Raw genomic sequence first — 20,151 nt, 5'->3', positions numbered from 1 at the left:
GTTTTTCACTCAGAGAGAACCACTCCTTCACTAACTAAAAGTGTTTCTATAACCAAGCTGGTCAACAAGTACATCAAGTTTTAGCAACTCAACCTCTATGACACATCAAATGAGAGGGCTTCCAAAGAATCTTCTGAGCTGAGTTATCCCAGACATTAACATAGAAACATCTGGCAACCAGTCATTGAGGAAACGAGTCCGAGAACAATATAGCAAAACACCCAACTGCTTGTGACTATCAACTTTACAGAGAGTGAGATCGTTGTAAAGTAGCCAAATATTGTTACAGTTACACATCAGATTTTAACAATTTAATCAAACTGCCAAGAGAGGTAACATGTAATGTGAAGGGCAAATGTTTTCAAAGCAACCGATTTTAGCATTTCAGAAATACTTTGAATCCATGGTTGAAAACACCCAACAAAAGGAGGTAAAAGAAACAGAATTTCTATTGTAAACTTTTAACTCTGGAAACAATTCAAATATCTAAATGCCTACTGTGTGCAAAGCTCTGTCCACAAAATCTAGTTATTCTAGTTTCACAAACTCAGGATTAGAAGGTTTAAGGGATATTGTTCAAACTTTCTAGCTACAGAAAACTCAGAACAAGGGTAAATATTTAATCACTATATACAATGTGCTCAAATTATTTTGTTGAACAAATGGATTTCACTGTAATTCCCCAAAAATCACTTCTTTGATACTTAGTCACTTTACAGCTAAGGATCTGATTTCTCCATTAATGAACAAAGAACCAAAAAGCCTGAACTCAGGAACCACAGCACCAGTGATTCACAATTATACTTCATCTCAACATCTCAGAAAACCTTTTCTGTTTCTTCAACTTGTAACTGTACTCATTTTAAAGGTAAGCACAAGTGGCCTTGCTCTTCCCCGACATGTGCTTAAGTCAAAGGCTGGCTGGAGCATTCCAAGTTCCATTTTCAGGTTTTGACCATGGAAGGGACATTTGGTAGATTTTATGATGGCCAATGCAGAACAAGGAAAGACAGTTTAAAGGCCTCTATGAACAGTTTAAAGGCCTCTATGCTGGGAGAACAGCATTTCCAGAGGGAATAAAATGAAAAAAAAAAAAAAACAAAACAGGAAAACTACAGCTGTGTATGATAGCTGAAAAATCAGGATGTTAGTGGAAGCTCTCAAAACTCCTTTAGTATTGCCACTTCAAACACTATTACAGCCAGAGAAACTAATTACTAAGTCTTAATAGCTTAGAAGCTTTGGGTCAGAGCAGCTAAGATACTAACATCAAAGTAATAAGAAGCAACATTGTAAGATAGTATACAGATAACTAAACCACCTAAAGAAATTGAAACCATGATGAAAAACCCTAAAGGCACAATCAGGTCATTATCTAGGAAACATTAGCTCCTTCCACAAGGAGGCCTACTTTTCACACGGAGCAGAAGCAGGGCCAAGACATGGAACTACTGAAGTCAGATATCAATTAAATCAGACTCTGCCACAGAAAAAGGAATCCATGACTAGTTATTTTGGGAGAGTGCCTAGGCCAGCAGTATCAACTCCAACTGGGATACAGGAGATTACTGCCATTGTTCCATTATAATGGGGTCCTCCAGAGTCTTTAACCTAGTAAGAATGGGTCAGATACCACCGAGGATGTAATCACCAAATGTGGTGGGAAACTCTACAGGACCATTTCTTCAACAAATAAATAGGAAGGAAAAGAAAAAGAAGGGAACATGCAGACTAAAATAGATTTAAGAGATATATCAATCATCCTTAGTGACAAAAGGACTTTCTTTGGATCTGGATTCAAACAAACTGAAATTTGAACACTAGCTTCCTATTTGACATTTTAGAAAATCAGGTAACTTTCTGAGTTGTGGTAATGCTTTTGAAGTTAGGTTTAAAAGAGCCTTTTATGTTTTAAATACAGTTCATGGACGTCTCCAGGCCAGAATACTGGAATGGGTAGTCTTTCCCTTCTCCAGGGGATCTTCCCAACCCAAGGATTGAACCCAGGTCTCCCACATTGCACGCAGGTTCTTTACCAGCTGAGCCACAAGGGAAGCCCAAGAATACTGGAGTGGGTAGCCCGATCCCTTCTGTAGTGGATCTTCCCAACCCAAGAATTGAAGGGGGGTGGGGGGGTGGTCATTGGTTGCTACCAACTGAGCTATCAGTGAAGCCCTTAAACACAAATATTTTGCAAATAAAAAGAAAACAACAGTAGGGATTTATTTCAAAGTAATCTAGGGGATAGGCAGTAAGGGGCTGCAGTGGGCAGAAGTAGAGATGAAAAAGAATGGCTGCAAGATGTTAACTGTTAAAGCCAGTAATGGGTACAGAGGGGGATCATTATATTATCCAGTTTTGCTATGTTCGAAAAATTCCAAAAAGAATTGGTTAGATGTAATAACCTGCAATTTTACTTTTGAATGATGCTTAGAGTGACTTAAAAAAATCATTTACAGATAGAATTCATTTAAATTTTAATTTAGTAATGAGCTCCGCTTAAACACAAGAACACCCAGTAGTACCACATCAGATCCAGACAATGGAAGAAACCAAAGTAGCTCAATTACAGAATGGAAACACATACACCCCAACTATCTCCATTCCAGGAAATAAAACACAAACATTACCCACAAAGATCCACAAAAACTAACCTAAAATCACAGCCAATCATACTCATCCTGGTGGGAAATCCCAACACTGCTCCAACAGCTTCCTGAACCTTCCTGACCAAGTTGGTCTGCTGGTTCCTCTGGAGTGCTAACCCACTCAGGTCAGACTACCGGAGGACCTATAAAAAAACAAAAACAAAAACAGAGGGAGAGATACACAACATTTATTAGGGTGTGGGGGAGCTAACCATTATATCAATGTTCAAACATAATCACAGTTATTACCTCTTAAGCAACAGCTCTCACACATCAAGTTGCATTTTTTAGGAACTGCTTTGAGGAGCAACAATTCAGAACCAAAGTTAAAGCAATTCTTCTAATCTGGCATTTAGACGGCACTCCTGAAAACTCTGCTCTCAATCCAAATGAAAGCACAGGGGATACTGATTATTTTACAGACAATTTTCTGTCTTTGCTGAGAACTGACATTAAGACAATTTTAAACTTTTTGTGAAAAACATTGCACACACAAATTATTTTTCACCTTCATACATGCTTTTTGGCCATACTGGGAGACAAATGGTAAACACCCTGGAAACTCAGGTTGAACTTTGTCCCTGAATGTTAAACAAAGTTTTTAACTGGTATTGCCACTCCTTCCTCTCTTCTCAGAGATCAACCTAGAATAAATTAAACCTTTTAGGTCACACCTAGATTATCATTCCCATTATTTATTCTAGTTCTAAATGACAAAAGTAAAAGTGAGGTTTAATTTCTGATCACTGCTAGACCGTCTTGTGTGTGAAAGTTGCTCAGTTGTATCCAACTCTTTGTGACCCCATGAACTATACATACAGCCCATGGAATTCTCCAAGCCAGAATACTGGAGTGGGTAGCTTTTCCCTTCTCCAGGGGATCTTCCCAACCCAGGGATCGAACCCAGGTCTCCCACATTGCACGCAGGTTCTTTACCAGCTGAGCCACAAGGGAAGCCCAAGGATACTGGAGTGGGTAGCCTATCCCTTCTCCAGTGGATCTTCCCCATTCAGGAACCGAACAGGGGTCTCCTACATGGCAGGTGGATTCTTTACCAACTGAGCTATCAGGGAAGCCTCAGACCCAATTGTTCTTCACATTCTTGTCCTCCAATGAAAAAGGGGGAAAATTAAATGACTTCCAAAGCACTTCAAACTAAATAAAGCACCCACTAAAGCACAAAACCAGTGTCTGTGTATAGTTAATTACTAGATGGTTACCTATGGTAAAATTTTAATACTATGTAAACTTTTCACCATCATATTTCAAACCCCATTATCCATCCAAGGTAATTAGTAAAAAGCACTCATTTAAATACTGGCCTAATTAAAATATTAACAGTAAGGAAAACTACATCCAAATTGAATATAGTCACTTCTATTTAGTGTTGAAAAATATAATCCAGCAAACACACAAAAGGAGGTAGTGTATTAAAGAACTGCCAGCAATTCACTTTGGAAAAGAAGCTTGGTACCCCAAACTTTTCTAAACCCTCTCAGATAGGAATTATCCTGCTCAAGTAAGGTCAAATAAGAGATCCCTACTCTGATAAGGGAATGGCAACCCACTCCAGTATTCTTGCCTGGAGAATCCCATGGACAAAGGAGCCTGGCAGGCTACAGTCCACGGGGTCACAAGAGTAGGACACGACTTAGTGACTAAACCACCACCACCACTCTGATCTGAGGGACCAAAGAAAGGAGGTAGAGGAAAAGCATTTGAACACTTAAAAACTAGCTAGCAGAAGTTCTGTTACTGTGAAAAGTACAGCACCAAATTTCATTACTTTCATAGGGTGAATGACAGGACAGACTACCTTTGAAGGAGTGCAAGAAGGGAGTAGGCAAGGGATGAAACATCCCTTTCAAAAGGTAGAACACCTGGGTGTGGTTCTTGACAGGAACATTATGGCTGATGGTCACTCCAGGATGGTGATTCTGCACTAAAATTCCTAGACTAGAAGGTCAACATAAGTGGGAATCACATTCAAACATAATAAACCATTGGAGATAAAAAGCTTGGCCTACAAGGAGGGAAAAAAACACAAAAATGATAGGACTGGCCTACCAATATACCAAAAATTAACAGTTCTAGAAATATACTAAATTAACAGTTAACTGTTTCTTTAGACAAAAGCCTCTTCTTTCCCAGGTCATAAAACTACCATATGAAACAGATGCATCTGCCAATGTATTCTTACACCAAGAAAAAGTAACCACAATTTACTATATACCTATCATAATCTAGGCACTTTGTAAGTTGTTTACTTCTAGCAACTATTAAGAGCTACTATCCCCATTATACACATGAAAAACTGAGAATCTGAAAAGTAATTTCCCCAAGGTCACAAAGTTTGGTGTGAACCCAAAGCATACAGTGTTTCTACCATACCAGGCTGCTTCCCTTGAGTGGAGAATGTTGCTATCTCCTCAATACAGGCAACACTGGGGCTAAAAGAAAACAATGTTGGACATGTAATCTAAAAAGGAAACAAATGATAGGGAACTGTTTACAGTAACTGTGGACTGGGATGGGAGTAGAATGGGGCAATGATTGTCAAGAGATAATCTATCAAAGCTATTTTATTTTCTAGCACATGGAGGTGGGTAAATGCTGTGGAGCCTAAGAGGCTACTTTCTCTCTAGGGGATTCAGCTCCCAGGAAAACAGCATGGGGTGGGGTGTGGAAATAGAAGGATTAAGAAATCCTTAATGATTACAGGAGAAACATGTAAGAGGTGGTTAGCAGCAAAGAGATGTCCAGACCAGAAGGCCACAAGAACTCAAGAGCAAGGCAGGGAAAAGAGGTGATTCCCAAGTTTGCAAAGGGGATGGCAGGTGAGAAAGGGCAAAAAGTTGGCTTACTGGAGGGTTATTTTCTACAGTCTCTTTAAAAAAAGTTTTCTTTTCCCTTTTTTGAGGGGAGTGAGTGTTATGATGGGGAGGGGGGGTTGTCTAACGGCCCCGAAGACTAAGAGATCATGAAGACAGCAATGATTCAACCATCAACCCAATTCACTGTTCCACCTAAGAATGGTTGAGCAGCAGAGTTGGGAGAAATGAGTGCCCTGTGCTCCAATCAGGGTCATACAAACGTGAAAGCTACTATGACTCTATCCACAAAGATGGAACACAGGGAACAGGAAAGGGTCTCTGGTCAACATATGTGTCAAGGGGACCGATGGAAGGGGGAGAACAGGACAGGTTACGGGACCTGGGCTAAGCCCTGCCTTAGCAGGACCGGGGAGGGGGTGACAGGGAAAAGCTTTGACTTTCCCTCTTAAACACGAGCCTCAAATATCCATGTAGTAGAGAAAAATTCAATGGGACGGTGGAACTAGGGGGGAATGGGGAAGGAATGTCAGAGGCATCAAAGCTTGACCTCCTATACCTTAGTTCAAAGACCATGGGGGTTGAGGAAGTAGAGCCTACCTCAAGTAAAACTAGAGGATTCATTTGTCCTCTTTTCCGAAGGAGCGGAAAATCGGGCCCACAAAAAGGTAGTGGGAGGAAACCAATAGTCGTTGGATGGTTCCCTCTCCCCCAGTGCCCAATCTAACTCCCAACCTTAGTCCCCAACGAACTCTAGGACTCCTGCCCCCCATCATTCCCAACCCGCCCACTGCAGCGGCGACAACGGAGGCGTTGACCGATTGGTGGGGTAAAGGCGGGCCCACACGAGGCTGAGGCCCGGGAAATGGTGACGCCTCAACCTACTAGAGAGGGGGTGGTCTTCGCCTCAGGTTCGGCTTATTGGCACCTCGTCTTTTCGCCAATCGTCACCTGCTTAACGTCGGGAACCTGAGAAGCGTCACAAACGCCGAGAGCCAACTCCTCACTCCCGGGTCCTGGCCGGACAGACATCAGCTTCCGCCGCCATCTTAACAGCAAGCAGACCGACCCTAGTCACTGCCCCCCCCCCCCCCAGAGCCACCTCCAGCACCGCCAACGGATCCCACGAGGACGTAACCGCGCTCCCGCGAGAACTCACCAGCTAGGTACAGCACGAGCCGAAGACGCTGCCGCCGCCTCCGCAGCTACTGCAGTCTGTAGCCTAACTGCGGCCGCCTCCGCGCGATCCCGCGATAACCTCGACCCGACGGGAACAGCCTGAGCCCAGCCCTTCCCAGACCCCTCCTCCCACCAAAACCGAAATCGCTACGGCTCCACTCTAACCCTACGCGAAGCAAAAAGCAAATGACGCACAACCTCACGAAGAACCGAAGGGGCGGAGCCAACCTGCCGCCACCGTCTCCCGCATGCGTCTTAAGAACTATCGCGATAGTACGTTTCTGTCTCTGCGAGACCTTCGAATTCACCGCAGGATGCTGCCCGCGCCTCGCCTTTAGGAAACACGAGATCTCGCGAGACTTAGGGAACGCTCCTAAAAAGGAGAGAGGCGGAGCTCCATGAAAATGACTGAGAGTTTTCAGGGGAAGGGAGGAACCTCCCGTCCTGCAGGGATCTCGCCTACCACGAGGTTTCCGACCCACTGCGGAGCTGGCTGCCAAACCTCGCGATGACACAGCTCAGCGCCAAATCTCGGCCATGTCCTGAAAACTGCCTCCGCCCCCGATCTAAGGTGTCTAGAGCCTAGTGCTTGAGGAAAATTTAAAAAGTCAACCTGTTTATTCTCACACTTCCGAGCAGAGCTGTACCAATTACCAACTCCATTCTGGAAGAGGAGCAATAGATCTATTGTTACCTGCCTCCACGAATCACCTATTATTTTGGACTAACATAAAAGACGTTCAATCTCACAATAAGCACGCAAATGCAAATGCAAACAATGACATAACATTTTTGGCCCATTAGATAAGAAAAAGAAAATTAAAGACAGATAATATTCAGACTCTTTCCCTCGCCGCACTGCAGGCTACTGAATCCATCTTAATCTAACTAAAAGCTCATATCGTTAGTTCTAGCTCCAAAGCCACAAATTTTAACTCCAGAGGCTTTACCTTGGCAAAGCCAAAAGATCCAATAAAGTGCTTTTCTCCAAACAAAGAGGTCTGCCCTCTTTGGAAAATTCAAGCTTCCAAGGGGGAGTTGGCGGGGAGTGTGTGTGTGTGGGGGGGGGGAGTGCGTGCTTGAAGCTTTTAATATGGCAGTTTTTCCACGTCTAGCCAACAATGTTTCTCCAATAAATCTTGGAATCCAATTTGGCTCGATTTGTGGGCTTTCCTATTGTAATATATTATTCTGTCTATTCTAACTTATACATTGTTTCTTTAGAATACATTTTAACAGCTGGTAGTACAAACACCCCATCCTTATCTTTAAAATATTTTCTCGGTTATTCTTAGCCATCTTTTTTTCCGGATGAACTTTAGAATCATATTAAATTCCAAACACTTCGTATATTTATTGAAATTGCATGAATCGTATAAATCAACACAGGAAAAAAGGACAAAACTACAAAACTGAGCCTTCTTATCCAGAAGCATGGTATCCCCTTTTCCATGTATGCAAATGTTCTTTTATTACATTCCTCAATAAAGTTTTGTAGTTTACTTCTAGGTATTTTTGCTCGTTTTTCTTGCTATTGCGAATGGGCCGTATTAAATTTCCAAAATGCTTACTGCTTATAGACTATTGATATTTAGTTTTGTAATCGGATAAATAAAAATACGTTCAACTTCACTAGTAATCAGGGAAATGCAAATAAAACAATGACATAACATTTTTTGCCCTTTAAATTAACCAAAATTACAAAGATTGATGATAATTCGTGTTGGCACAACTGTGGAAAAATGGGCACTCTCGCATAACATTGAACAGTGTAAATTAGTATAGCCTTTTAGAAAGAGACAATTTGGACGAATCTATTAAAATTCAAAACGCACATACATTTTGACCCAGCGATTACTCTTCTAAGAATTTCTCCTACAAAAATATTCATACATGAAATATATGTACACACACACACACACACACACACACAAGCCCATTCATTATAGCATTGCTTGTAATAGCCCCTTCCCTCCCCCCAAAGGGAAACAAGCCAATGTACATCAATCGGAAATGGTTAAATAAACTGTAGTACAATCATACAATGCAGCTGTTTATAAATGAGGTAAATTTAAATTTCCCGATATAGGAAGATCTACAAGACATATTGTTAAGTTTTTAAGAAGCAATTACCCGAAATGAATATGTGTGTGTGTGTAGTGCCATTTAGACACCAAAACCTACATGTACGACGCCTAGTAGTTACCCGCGAAGCCTGCCTGCCAGCCCCTCACCTTCCCCCTCCTCTGAGGCCGAGTTCCTCGAACCCCTGAGAAATGCCGAAGACCCGGTCTTTACTCCCTCTCTAGGGCCACTTGGCCATGACTAATGCCGGTACCTCGCATCCCCACTGTCGGCCACTCTCTCCTTGCACTGCCGGCCACTGCCGGGCTGCCCCCGAGGATGCGGCGAGCTCTCACCACTGGCGCCGGCCGAGGCCTGGGGGAGGGGAGAGAAGGCGGGGTTGAGGGAGGGCTGAGCCAGGCCGCCGGGCCCCTACACCAGCCTCTCCCAGGCTCCCCGAGGCCGCCACCTCCGCTCTTCGGCGCAGGGTCCCGTGGGAACAACCCCAGCGAGAAGCCGAGCACTGCCGCGAGAGCAGATCCCGCCCCCCAACCCGGAGGAAGATGCTCACCTCCGCGGCACTAGCTCCGCGGGGCCCGCAGGAGCGTGCCGAGTCCGCGGCCCTGTTTCAGACCTGCTCCCCTCGCTTACCCTCCGCGGAAAACCTCCCCCTCCGCCTCTCCTCACACTAGGTCTGAGGCTCCTCCCCCAGCTCGAGAAACCCCGCCTCTGCCCCTTGGGAAGGCGCTCCCTCAGCGGTGAAACCGGGTGCCTTGGTGGCGATCGCGCCTGAGCTGTTCCAGGCGCTGCAAACCCAACCATAAAGAATAGTAGGGTCGCTAAGGAATTTGGATTTGATTCGAGGTACGATGGAAACCACTGAAGGGTGACGTGATTTGATTTGACTAACGTTTAAAAATTAATCTCTCCAGCTGCCTAGCGAAGAACGGGGGGCGAGAGGGTAAGAGGGGACACAGTGTGGAGGGCGCCTACCACAGCGAGTTTACACGGGTAGTAAACCCTTAGAACACTTACTTCAGGAACGTAGTGAGTCCTCAAAAAAAATTCTCTATTTCTCCTTGGTGTTATTTGTGAGAGTGCGATTGGCAAAGAGCTTATAGAGGATCTGCATCTGTGAATGCATAGCAATAAAAAGGATCAGGTAGGAGTTACCTCTATTAACCGTGCTTTTTCTGGGGTGCAGAATAAAATTGAAAAGAGAGAAGGGAGCTTTGACTCGAAACTCTAGATACTCCTGTAAGGTTTGAATTTTTAACTAAAAGCATGTATTAACTCAGTACTTTAAAGTATAGAGACAAAAGCACTATCTGAGGTATTCTTTTTAAAATTTAAAATTTATTTTTAATTGGAGTATAATTGCTTAACAATGTTGTGTTGGTTTCTGCTGTACAACACGAATCCACGGTAAGTAGACATATATCCCTTCCCTCTTGCCTTCCTCCCACCCCCTCTACAAGTATTCTTGAGACATAGAGGAAATAAAAACTGTAATTTTACCCTCTTGTTCAATTCCAACCCTCCAGAGCAGTGGTTCATGCTCCAAACTGAGAATCTGATGAATGTATCCACTGCCTGCCAAATATATATATTTAGACATAAACTTTTGTGTATAATCTCAGCATTATGGAGGCCCTTTTGAGATAGACTGACCTATTAAATATACTTACAATGCTATTTTAATGGGTGGCTGTTATTCCATTGTAATGCTAATTATTTATTTAAGCAAGACTCAATGTTTGTGGCTTTTTTAATTGTAAGAAATACAAACATGAAATTTGATGTAACTAAATATTTGCATATTTCTGAGACTTTTCTTAAGGAGAGATTTGTAGAAATGTAGTTAGAATCCCACCAGAAATATATGAGAATTCCAGTTTATTCAAATATTCCCATACTCTCACCAATATTGCCGTTATAGTTTTCAAAAAGCCATTTAATAGGGACGTTGATTTTAATTATTTATTAATTTATTTATTTTTGGCTGTGTTGGGTCTTATGCACCGGCTTTCTCTAGTTGAGACAAGCCAGAGCTACTCATTACAGGGCATAGGCTTCTTATTGTGGTGGCTTCTCTTGCTGTGGAGCACAGGCTCTAGGCACTCCGGGCTTCAATAGTTCTGTCTCCCAGGCTCTAGAGGATGGGCTTAGTTGCTCCTTGGTATATGGAATCTTCCCAGACCAGGGGCTGAATCTGTGTCCCCTGCATTGGCAGGCAGATTCTTTTCCACTGAGCCACCCTGTGTGCTCCTGCTCTGTCGCTCTCAGTTGGATCCAACTCCGTGACCCCATGCACTATAGCTGGCTAAGCTCCTCTGTCAGTGGAATTTTTCAAGCCAGGGACTTTGATTTTAATTCCAATCTCTCACAGCATCTACATTAATTCTGATAATCCATCATCTCTACTCTTGATTCTAACCCTTACATTTCTATTGTCAATTCCTAGGCCCCACAAAGTCTAGTTCCCCAACTACTAATTCTAAAATCCCACATACCTAACAACTTTAGTTTTAATTCTAGTCTGGAGCCCCCTTTAGTTCTCTTGCCAACTCCACTCCTTTTACAGTCCTAATTTCAACTAACATCTACAGACACACATATACACCTGTTGTTTCTATTTTTTAAATTGTAGACTATTCAGAAATTATATGAAAGCATAAAAAAGATCCAACCCAGGGACTGAACCCACATCTCCTGCGTCTCTAGCATTGGCAGGCGGATTCTTACCACCTAGCCACCTGGGAAGCCCCTATGCATTATATATATATATATATTCTAATAAAAAATATCATAGCATGTTATTTGATAACCTAGTGAATATTTGCCATGTCATGAAATGTTTGTCTGTAACATAATTTTAATGGCAACATGAAGCATTCCTTTCTTTAATGTGTAATTAACTTTTTGTTCTTTTTTCATTTTAAAAATGTTTGCCTGGTTACACATGAATGAATACATTGTTGCCAAACACTCAAAACAGAAAAATGTAAAGTTCCTCTTATATACACATATAGAAATATTGTTTCATTTTTTACGTTTTAAAAATATGAATGATGTTCTATTTTATGTATCATTTTAATTGCTGCATTCGCTTACTATGTCTCAAAATCTTTCCATGTCAGTATGTATAAATCTACCTCATTCTTTTACATACTGCACTGCTGCTGCTGCTGCTAAGTCGTTCAGTCGTGTCCGACTCTGTGCGACCCATAGACGGCAGCCCACTAGGCTCCGCCGCCCCTGGGATTCTCCAAGCAAGAACACTGGAGTGGGTTGCCATTTCCTTCTCAAATGTATGAAAGTGAAAAGTGAAAGTGAAGTAGTTCAGTCTTGTCCGACTCTTCGTGACCCCATGGACTGCAGCCTACAAGGCTCCTCCATCCATGGGATTTTCCAGGCAAGAGTATGGAGTGGGTTGCCATTGCCTTCTCTGACATACTGCACAGAACTCCATCGAATGAATGTACTAGAGTTATTGGTAAGTCCCTGATGGCTCAGTCAGTAAAGAATCCCGGCACCCCCCCCCGCCCCCCCCCGCCCCCCGCCGGCGCCGCAATGCGGGAGACAGCCTGCAATACAGTAACCCGGATTCATTCCCTGAGCGGGAAGATTCCCTGAAGAAGGAAATAGCAGCTCACTCCAGTATTTTTGCCTGGTGAATCCCATAGACAGAGTAGCCTGGCAGGCTACAGTCCATGGGTTGCAAAAGTTGGATACAACTTGGCAACTAAACCACCATCACCACACCTATTGATAGATATAAATTGTTTTCAATCTTATACTGTTACAGTACTTTTTTTTAAATAGTGCTGCAATTAAAAATGTGTACATGCTTTTTTGTGCATATGCTAAAGTATTTCTATAAGATAAATATGAAGAAGTAAAATAGGTGGCTCAAACAGCACATTTTGGAATTTTAATAGGTAATGCCAAAATACCATTCCAAAAGACCCAGTTTATACCTCCACCAGCAGTGAATAAAAATAACTATTTCCCTAAATTTTTATCCATGCTGGTATTAATCATTTCAATGTTGTACCAATGTGATGGTTGAAAAATGTATCCTTATTTGCATTTCCCTGATTATTATAGAAGTTAAGGAGTATTTTCATATGTTTGTTGGCTATTTGCTTATGTCATTTTGTGACTTTGCCTATTCATATCATTTATCTGTTTTCCAATTTGATTGTTTGACTTATTATTAAATTATGTAGTTTGGATATGAGTATTTGTTACAAGTGTTGGAAGTTTTTTTTTAATTAGAGGATAATTGCTTTTCAATGTTGTGTTGGTTTCTGCTGTACAAAAATGTAAGTCAGCCATACATACTTCCCCTCCCTCTTGAATCTCCCTCCTACCCAACCCCCAACCCACGGTGCTGGAAATTTTTTTGCAGACTTTCCTTATTTTTAAACTTTGCTTTTGGGGTCTTTTAGGGTATAGATGTTTTAAACGTTGGTGTGTTCAAATTTATCAATCGTTTCTTTTATGGCTTTTGCATTTTAAATCTTGCATAAGAATACTTTTCTACTCCAAGATTAGAAACATTGTTTCTATATTTCCTTGTAATATTTTAGAATTTTATAGATTTAACTCTAATTTGGGGAGATTTTTTTGGTAAATATTTTTCTCAGTTATATGTTCTAACAATGGTACACTTCATGGGTGAATATCATTACTTACTTGTGTATGCTTCATAGGTGAATATCATTACTTATTGGTATCATTACTTATTAGTATTTTTTCATAGGGCCCTAAAAGCATTGATTGAACAGATTCATTCTTTCTATCAAAAACCAATTTCTAAGGATATATATAGTTTTGAATGTAAATCATCATTTCAATAGTCCTAAAATCTATACCAGTATCAATACCATACTTTTTTAAAAAAATTTGAGCTTTAAATTATTATTTCATCTCTGCTAGGGCAAGCTCCTCTGTCTTTTTTTCCCCATAGATTTCTTGGCTATTCTAGTGCATTTTCTTTTTAAATTAACTGGTAAAATTCTATAAGAATTCCTTTTGGGCTTTATATTGAAAAAAATTATTTCATCAAATGGGCGTAGGATATTATATTTGACAAACCAGTATTCTGTTATCAGATACTCACGTTGTTTCTAATTGTCCACTGTTAATAAGCAATTCAGAAAATGAAGATCATGGCGTCCGGTCCTATCACTTCATGGGAAATAGATGAGAAAACAGTGGAAACAGTATCAGACTTTATTTTGGGGGGCTCCAAAATCACTGCAGATGGTGACTGCAGCCATGAAATTAAAAGACGCTTACTCCTTGGAAGAAAAGTTATGAGCAACCTAGATAGTATATTCAAAAGCAGAGACATTACTTTGCCGACTAAGGTCCGTCTAGTCAAGGCTATGGTTTTTCCAGTGGTCGTGTATGGATGTGAGAGTTGGACTGTGAAGAAGGCTGAGTGCCGAAGAATTGATGCATTTGAACTGTGGTGTGGGAGAAGACTCTTGAGCGTCCCTTGGACTGCAAGGAGATCCAACCAATCCATTCTGAAGGAGATCAGCCCTGGGATTTCTTCAGAAGGAATGATGTTAAAGCTGAAACTCTAGTACTTTGGCCACCTCATGTGAAGAGGTGACTCATTGGAAAAGACTCTGATGCTGGGAGGGATTGAGGGCAGGAGGAGAAGGGGACGACAGAGGATGAGATGACTGGATGTCATCACTGACTCAATGGATGTGCGTCTGAGTGAACTCTGGGAGTTGGTGATGGACAGGGAGGCCTGGCGTGCTGTGATTCATGGGGTTGCAAAGAGTCGAGCATGACTGAGCGACTGAACTGAACTGAACTGAACTGAATAAGCAATTCTATAAAGGACATTTAGAAAAATCTTTCCTTACCACTATAATTATTTAACTTCAATAAATTTTAGCAAGGCACAGCATATCCACATTTTGGGAGAGGTTGATAGGCATTGCTCAGTATACTTTGAGAAAGATTTTGCCAATTTATTAATACATTTCCACGAGGTGGATGGGTGTCATCTCCCTATCCTGCTCCATGACTGGGCCATTAATGGATTTTGAACTTTTGAAAATTTGATAGAACCAAGGTTTGATTCCTGGGTTGGGAAGATCCCCTGGAGAAGGAAATGGCAACCCACTGCAGTATTCTTGCCTGGAGAATCCCATGGACAGAGGAGCCTGGCAGGCTACAGTCCATGGGGTTGCAAGAGTCAGATACAACTTAGTGACTAAACCACCACTACCATACATCATTGTTCTGTTGATGTTATGTATTTTGTATTTTTCTATTGTTGCATCATAAATTACCACAAACTTAGCCATTTTAAATAACACCTTATTGTCTCAGTTTTGTAGATAGGACATCTTGGTGGGCTTGGTTGAGTTCTTTGTTTAGGATTATACAATGCCAAAATCAAGGTGTCCCCAGAATTGGCTTTTATCTGGAGTTATCTGGGGGAAGAATCCACTCCAAATTCATTCAGGTTGTTGTCAGGATTTAGTTCCTTACTGTTGCAGGACTGAGATCCCATGCTCCCAGCTTCTAGAGGCTGCTCACATTTTTCCTTATGTGTCCCCTTCCATCTTCAAACCAGCTCTGGCACACTGAATCCTTTTTTTGTTTGGAATCTCTCTGACTCTCCATTCTATCACTAGCCTGAGAAAACTCTGCTTTTAAAAGATTTATGTGATTTAAAAAAATTATGTAATTAGATTAATGTGATTGGGGAATAATACAAAATAATCTCCCTATTTTAAGGGGAACGTTAAACCTGCAAAATCTGTTTCACAGGTGATGTTAACATAATCACCGGCATCATATCTCATCATATTCAAAATCCAGAAATTAAGGTGGGAAATCTAGGGAAATTAAGGTGAGGCATTCTAGGATTCTGCCTACTACTATAGATTTATTTTCCCCCCAAAAAACTACATGAATCATTCTGGTTGTAAAAGATTCAGCCATTATGGAAGTACTGTACACGAAGCAAAACATGAAAAGCATGTTTCACCACCTTTCCCCTTCACTACTACCTCTATTTAGAAATAGCCTTTTATATATTTTTTGTGCATAATGGGACATATTTTTGTAACTGGGCATCCTACTTACCTTCCTTGTTATTATAACTTACCTTCCTTATCAGTTCTAATAGTTTTTCTATTCATTTTCCTTGGTTTTCCAGGTAGATAATGATTTCCCCTCCTTATCATATTTATAATTCCTATATGCATTTACTTGATATATATTATGTTTTATCGAACTTCAACAAAAAATGGTTAAATAGTAAAGGCAACAGTGGACATCTTTGTTTTTCTCCTGGTTTAGTGAAACTTCTAGTACAGTGTTTCCCAAACTCATGTTCTGGGTAATAATAGGTTTTTAATCTATTTAATTATGAATATTTCAAACATAGAGCAAAGCTGAAGGAGTTTTACAGTGAACACTTATAAATGCACGGCATAAATTTTATCAATAATATTTTGTTATACTTTATCACATAGTTATCATCTGTCTATCCATCAATTAAACCATATTTCTTGGATTTATTTTCCCATTCTACCACTTTCCCCTTATGCTATTCTCTACTTAATGAATTATTTTTAGCTTTTATATTTATTAATATATTCCTCTATTTCTAAGTTTGATTTGCTGTATTGTTTGAAATGGCTTATGTTAAATATATGGCTTATTTGTTTTCAGTCTTCCTTACTTATTTCTAAAATAATTTAAGATGATACTTTTTTTCTACTTGACATTAATATATAATGCTTTCATCCTCATTAATTTCTAGTCTATAATTTTGGTTTTGATTTCCTCTTTGACCATTAGTTATTTATAAGTATTATTTGATTTTCAAAGTGACAGCTTTTGGGGATGCTGTTTTCGTGCTTAGAAGTTAGTTGTATCACACTGTGGTACAATAGCATGACTTTCATGATTCCTACTATTGGAAATGTATTGTGCTTTCTTTTGTAACTTATTTGCTTTTGTGATTTCTTTATATATTTTAATGGAATGTCATTTGTATATATGCTTATGACACTAAGATATTCTTGGTAGATAGTATCTTTTATCAGTATCTCTTTTACCCTATTTAAAACTTTTTTGCCTTAATACTACTATTTCTAATGTTAATGCAGTTGCTTATATATTTGTGTGTGTGTGTATATATATATTTCAGACTCTTTGTGACCCTACTGGACTATAGCCCGCCAGGCTCCTCTGTCCATGGGTTTATCCAAGCAAGAATTATTTACCGTCTGAGATGCCTGCAATGCAGGAGACATGGGTTCGATCTCTGGGTTAGGAAGATCCCCTGGAGGAGGGCATGGCTACCTACTCCAATATTCTTGTCTGAAGAATCCCATGGACAAAGGAGCCTGGCAGGCTACAGTCCTTTGGGTCACAAAGAGCCAGGCATGAATGAGTGACTAACACTTTCACTTTCATACATGTCTTTATTGTTTCTTTTTTGATTAGAGAATGTCAGACAAATTATTCAAATAGAGTTAACAATTGTTAGTATGGTATATAATCTTCCAGATCTTTTTCTATCTATACATTGATAGATATGTGTATTATAATATAGATTTTTTTAAACCATGAAAAGGGAGAGAATCATGCTATATCTGTTTTACAAATTGCTTTATTGACAATGTATTCTTGACATGCTTTCTATATCACTGTATATACATCTACCTTACTTATTCTTTTTATCTGGTCTCTGGAGTGAACATTTATGCAAAGTGCCTGGCCCATCACTATCTTTTTTTAAATTAAAATATAACTTCACCAGAACCCTTCCCTCACCCTACCCTCCAAAACTAGACCAAGGCGGCCTATGATACACTTTCGTGATACTCTACTATTTTACTCCATAGGCACCAAAGACAGTTGTACAGTTGTCTGATTAATGTCTGTTCCCTCCACCACATACAGACATACATACACCCTAAACACACACCTTATAGTGGAGAGTAAGCATCTAGAGAGCAGGTACCATGTCTGTTTTGCTTATGTTTGTACAATATAAATATAAACACCAAGCACAGTGCCTGAAAATTTTACCTATTCAATAAATATTTTTGAAGGAATGAATAATAAACAATCCTATGAGGCAAGTATTACAATTATGCCCATTTGGCCTTGGAATACAGAATGAAGCAGGGCAAAGGCTAATAGAGTTCTGCCAAGAGAAGGCACTGGTCATAGCAAACACCCTCTTCCAACAACACAAGAGAAGACTCTATACATGGACATCACCAGATAGATGACACCAAAATTAGATTGATTATGTTCTTTGCAGCCAAAGATGGAGAAGCTCTATACAGTCAACAAAAATAAGACCAGGAGCTGACTGTGGCTCAGATCATGAACTCCTTATTGCCAAATTCAGACTGAAATTAAAGAAAGTGGAGAAAACCACTAGACCATTCAGCTATACCCAAATCAAATCCCTTATGACTATACAGTGGAAGTGAGAAATAGATTTAAGGGACTAGATCTGATAGACAGAGTGCCTGATGAACTATGGACATTGTGACATTGTACAGGAGACAGGAATCAAGACCATCCCCAAGAAAAAGAAATGCAGAAAAGCAAAATGGCTGTCTCAGGAGGCCTTACAAACAGCTGTGAAAAGAAGAGAAGCAAAAAGCAAAGGAGAAAAGGAAAGATATACCCATTTGAATGCAGAGTTCCAAAGAATAGCAAGGAGAGATAAGAAAGCCTTCCTCAGTGATCATTGCAAAGAAATAGAGGAAAACAACAGAATGGGAAAGACTAGAGATCTCTTCAAGAAAATTAGAGATACCAAGGGAACATTTCATGCAAAGATGGGCTCAATAAAGGACAGAAATGGTAGGGACCTAACAGAAGCAGAAGATATTAAGAAGAGGTGGCAAGAATACACAGGAGAACTGTACAAAAAAGAGCTTCACAACCAAGATAATCACGATGGTGTGATCACTCACCTAGAGCCAGACATCCTGGAATGTGAGGTCAAGTGTACCTTAGGAAGCATCACTGCGAACAAAGCTAGTGGAGGTGATGGAATCCCAGTTCAGCTATTTCAAATCCCGAAAAATGATGCTGTGAAAGTGCTGCACTCAATATGCCAGCAAATTTGGAAAACTCAGCAGTGGCCACAGGACTGGAAAAGGTCAGTTTTCATTCCATTTCCAAAGAAAGGCAATGCCAAAGAATGCTCAAACTACAGCACAATTGCACTCATCTCACACACTAGGAAAGTAATGCTCAAAATTCTCCAAGCCAGGTGTCAGCAATGCATGAACTGTGAACTTCCAGATGTTCAAGTTGGTTTTAGAAAAGGCAGAGGAACCAGAGATCAGATTGCCAACATCTGCTGGATCATCCAAAAAGCAAGAGAGTTCCAGAAAAACAGCAATTTCTGCTTTATTGACTATGCCAAAGCCTTTGACTGTGTGGATCACAATAAACTGTGGAAAATTCTGAGAGAGATGGGAATACCAGACCACCTGACCTGCCTCTTGAGAAACCTATATGCAGGTCAGGAAGCAAGAGTTAGAATTGGATATGGAACAACAGACTGGTTCCAAATAGGAAAAGGAGTACGTCAAGGCTGTATATTGTGACCCTGCTTATTTAACTTATATGCAGAGTACATCACAAGAAACACTGGGCTGGAGGAAGCCCAAGCTGGAATCCAGATTGCCGGGAGAAATATCAATAACCTCAGATATGCAGATGACACCACCCTTATGGCAGAAAGTGAAGAAGAACTGAAGAGCCTCTTGATGAAAGTAAAAGAGGAGAGTGAAAAAGTTGGCTTAAAGCTCAACATTCAGAAAACGAAGATCATGGCATCCGGTCCTATCACCTCATGGGAAATAGATGGGGAAACAGTGGAAACAGCGGCTGACTTTATTTTTCGGGGCTCCAAAATCACTGCAGATGGTGATTGTAGCCATGAAACTGAAAGACGCTTACTCCTTGGAAGGAAAGTTATGCCCAACCTAGACAGCATATTAAAATGCAGAGACATTATTTTGCCAATAAAGTTACGTCTAGTCAAGGCTATAGTTTTTCCAGTGGTCATGTATGGATGTGAGAGTTGGACTGTGAAGAAGGCTGAGTGCCGAAGAATTGATGCATTTGAACTGTGGTGTTCGAGAAGACTCTTGAGAGTCTCTTGGACTGCAAGGAGATCCAACCAGTCCATTCTGAAGGAGATCAACCCTGGGATTTCTTTGGAAGGAATGATGCTAAAGCTGAAGCTCCAGTACTTTGGCCACATCATGCAAGGAGCTGACTCATTGGAAAAGACTCTGATGCTGGGAGGGATTGGGGGCAGGAGGAGAAGGGGACGACAGAGGATGAGATGGTTGAATGTCATCACCAACTCTATGGACATGGATTTGGGTGGACTTTGG

General features: G+C 40.7%; 1 protein-coding gene across 11 annotated transcripts in view; it reads right to left on the bottom strand.

Moving 5' to 3' along the window:
• Positions 1-9,418, bottom strand: part of HUWE1 (HECT, UBA and WWE domain containing E3 ubiquitin protein ligase 1) — a 158,201-nt gene extending 148,783 nt beyond the window's left edge. For 8 of the 11 annotated variants that reach the window (XM_070291618.1, XM_070291624.1, XM_070291623.1 and 5 more), the window contains exons 1-3: positions 9,294-9,418; positions 8,997-9,097; positions 2,655-2,791 (exon numbers count right to left, since the gene is read on the bottom strand). The gene's annotated coding sequence lies outside the window, so the exon portion shown is untranslated. Of the gene's footprint in view, positions 1-2,654; positions 2,792-2,897; positions 3,023-5,039; positions 5,099-6,430; positions 6,528-6,638; positions 7,120-8,996; positions 9,098-9,293 lie in introns of those variants that run through there. The other 3 variants (XM_070291620.1, XM_070291621.1, XM_070291619.1) reach the window with 3 other exon arrangements.
• Positions 9,419-20,151: the final 10,733 nt, after the last annotated feature.

This window comes from Ovis canadensis, chromosome X (assembly GCF_042477335.2).
Source record: "Ovis canadensis isolate MfBH-ARS-UI-01 breed Bighorn chromosome X, ARS-UI_OviCan_v2, whole genome shotgun sequence".
Taxonomy (NCBI): domain Eukaryota; kingdom Metazoa; phylum Chordata; class Mammalia; order Artiodactyla; family Bovidae; genus Ovis; species Ovis canadensis.
The sequence above is the reverse complement of the archived record's forward strand: the minus strand, read 5'-3'. Positions and strand labels throughout refer to the sequence as shown.